Source organism: Bidens hawaiensis, unplaced genomic scaffold (assembly GCF_021521415.1).
Source record: "Bidens hawaiensis isolate Kalapana, Puna unplaced genomic scaffold, B.hawaiensis_p1.1 tig00004312_1, whole genome shotgun sequence".
NCBI classification, from domain to species: Eukaryota; Viridiplantae; Streptophyta; class Magnoliopsida; order Asterales; family Asteraceae; genus Bidens; species Bidens hawaiensis.
The window spans coordinates 195580-198921 of record NW_027491259.1 but is presented as its reverse complement, the minus strand read 5'-3'; the positions used below and the strand labels follow the sequence as shown (position 1 = coordinate 198921).

Here is a 3342-nt window from a genome sequence, read left to right as displayed (position 1 = left end):
TCCGCTTTAGCATGCAACTCTAGGGTTTTGTGCTGATGAAGAAGACATATCGATTCACATGCATACATGTTGTCTTATAAGAGAATTATATGATGGAAAGCAAATTAACTTTAAAATCAACACACAATATAGAGTTGAAAGATCCACCAATAATGAGACTTAATAGTTAATACATGACCCCCTCTTTTCTCTCTCACCACACACACACACACACACACGCATGGTAAATGTAAGTATCAACCAGCTTAGAGTACGTCTAACACGAAAGCTGAAAACTAACACCCGACAAGAAGAGTGGTTACATATATACTAGTTTTGTAAGAGCATGCATATATATATACATTAGATCACCAAATATTAGACCATTACCTTCTTGTGAAGAAATTAATTAGATCGTTAGAAGATTGATTAACCTACCTCAGTTAATCCTATATTACTTGTGAACATCCGTAGGTCTTTTCTCGATAAACAAATCACTATTTTCCTTAGGCAATAATAGTGTGGTTCTAGTAAGATTAGTGCATTTAAGTTGAAATAATAGATGGTGGCGTGCACTGATAAGACCTGATTTGGGTGTTTCTTCAACTAATGTTTTCTAACATAACCTAATTCAGTTAGCTAGTAGGAGAGGTGGGGAAAAAAACCGGTTAACCGAACCAACCCGAAAACCGAACCGTTTGAAGCCGATTATGTAGAAACCGATTTGGAACCGATTGAAACCATAGGTTTGAAACCGGTTAACCGAACCGAAACAGGTCAAAACCAGGCAAAAACCGGCCAATATCTTAACCGAAACCTATCAAAAACCGAACCAAAACCGATCGTCACTGTTCATGAAACCGGTTCCAACCCGAACCTAAACCAATCATAAACCGGTTTTGACTTTTATTGACCAACCCGAGCCGGTTCTAAGTTTTAAACCGGTTTGTACACCTCTAGCTAGTAGAGTACGTATTAGCGGTTCTCAAACCCGTAGGTTTAAAGACAACATGTTCTTATGCATGCCTATAAAATAACTATGTTGGAGTAAACATATACGTGCATAGAGAATCAAATGGTATATATAAATGTAAAAGAGAACTTAGATAAAGTATTAGGCCTTGATGGATGCAAGCATTATTATTAAATAAAATATGAAACAACTCATGATAATTAACATACTAATTAAACAACTTATGCTAACATAAACATCCCTCTTAAATTAAGATGCTGGTGATGGATCGCAAACAAATAAATCAAAAAATAATACTAACTCATAAAATAATAATCACATTTCCTCCTAAAACAAGAAATTATTTCCCTTGTCAAAATCGTTTTGCAAAAAATAAATAAGCGGATCATCATGTATGCACAGAATCTTCTCATAATCTCCACATGCATGATTAGGGTTTGATCTTCACTTAGGGTTTCAAGTTTCACATGAACAGTTCAATATCAAAATATCAAAAGATCAAAAGATTATGTATGCAATTATGCATAGATATACATATATATGATTTTTATTAACGTATTTATATAAACCCTAACAGCGATAATTATATCAATGCCAAGAAGAAACAGAAAATAGGGGTTGATTCTGCCAACCTAAGAAGAAAGAATCATTAATAACCTCAAGATTATACCCTTCAGACGGATAATGAAGTCTCAACAGCAATTTCGCCTGCGAAAGCGCGTACGCGCTGAGCGGGACATTCCGATAGCCCGAACTTCTCATCATCACTTCCCATGACCGAAATCGCTCATGCCGCTCTTTCCGCCGATCCCCCTCCTCCGCCACGATGTCCGCAATCTCTCGCCCGAACCACACTTGCTCCACCTCAATTCTCTCCCGGCTGTTTGGCGGCAATGTCGCTTCTAACGACTCGAAAACCGCGGTGTAGTAACTCATTGCTTCTGAAAACCTTTGAAGAAATATTGGGTGGTTGTGGTTAGCTTCTTGTTCAGCTAGGGTTACAATTCTAGGGTTTAAAGATTTAATCTTTCTGAGTAATAAACACAACTTGTCACGGTTTTTTAAATGGCGGTGGAGGTGTAACACGCAGTTGACTGCTAGGGTTTCATTAGGGTTGATTACAACTGCGGATAGGTGGTCAATAAGGTGATCAATGTATTCGTTGCATTCGTTGTTTGTGTTCGGGAGTAGGAGTGGGTAAAACCTGAACCGGAGCTTAAGCGAGTGTGCGAATATGGAGAGACGGTCGCCAGTGCGGCGGAGAAGGTTGAGATTTGTTCCGGTGGCGGTGATGCGGAGAGTTGGAGGTGGGTACCAGTCGGCAATGGCTTGCATTAATGGTGGCCATTGTACACCGTGCATAATGTTGAAATCTATTATGTGAATGTTTAGTGGATTGTTTGGATTGTGTGGAATTTGTGGAGTGTGTTGTTGGTGAGGTTGATTAATGGCTTCTAAGATGGCTTGGTTGGCTGTGAGTTGACAGAATCTGATGAATGGAGTGATTTGGTTTAGGGATAAGTAGGATGATTGGAGAATTGGGTCATTATATTGTGTTATGAAGAAGGTGTTAGTGGTAGTGGTGGTGGTGGTAGTGGTTGTAGGTGGTGGTGGTGGTGGGTTGATGTTGAGGATAATATTAGGTGGTGGGATAGGGTGGCGGTGGAGGCGGAGTGATAGGGCTCTAGTAAAAGAGTGGACTAACCGGTGAGTCGAGTCGCCGTAGGCGGAGGTGTTGGTGGAGAGGATGGAGATGAGGCGGTGTGCCGCGGTGAAATCGGACCGTGAAATGAGTTGGGCGGTGGTGAAGAGGAGTTGTTTCATGTGGATGGATGGTGAGTGGTGGTGGTGTTGGTTGAATAAGGTGGATAGTGGTAGTGGTGGTGGTGGTAGATCTATTTGTAAATTATGGTCTTCATTTGGATCTTGATGTGGAGATTGAGAGGATGAACCCAACATTTGGATGGAAACAGTTGTTTGATTGGTTTAATTCCTGTAGAACCCTAAAAATACTTTCTACACACAGTAACTGTGTGAGATGATATTGATTGCAACCAAAACACCTGAAGGAAAATCATGAGCATGCGTGTTATCCTAGATATGCATTTATTATGAGTATTACAACATATACATACACACATCATATACATATACATATACATATACATATACATATACATATACATATACATATACATATACATATACATATACATATACATATACATATACATATACATATACATATACATATATAATATATGGTGGACTTACATTATAGGTAACAATGTCACGTAACATCAGTAAAATTATTATTATGAAACTTTTTTTGTATTTTAAAGTGGACTGAGGCCACAATTTCTTCTTCTTCTTCTTTTTTCCCCACTAAA

The 3342-nt window shown here is 38.8% G+C and overlaps 1 pseudogene; it reads right to left on the bottom strand.

Moving 5' to 3' along the window:
• Positions 1–1540: 1540 nt before the first annotated feature.
• On the bottom strand, positions 1541–2950 carry LOC143626253 (scarecrow-like protein 18 pseudogene; annotated as a pseudogene).
• Between the last annotated feature and the right edge of the window lie 392 nt (positions 2951–3342).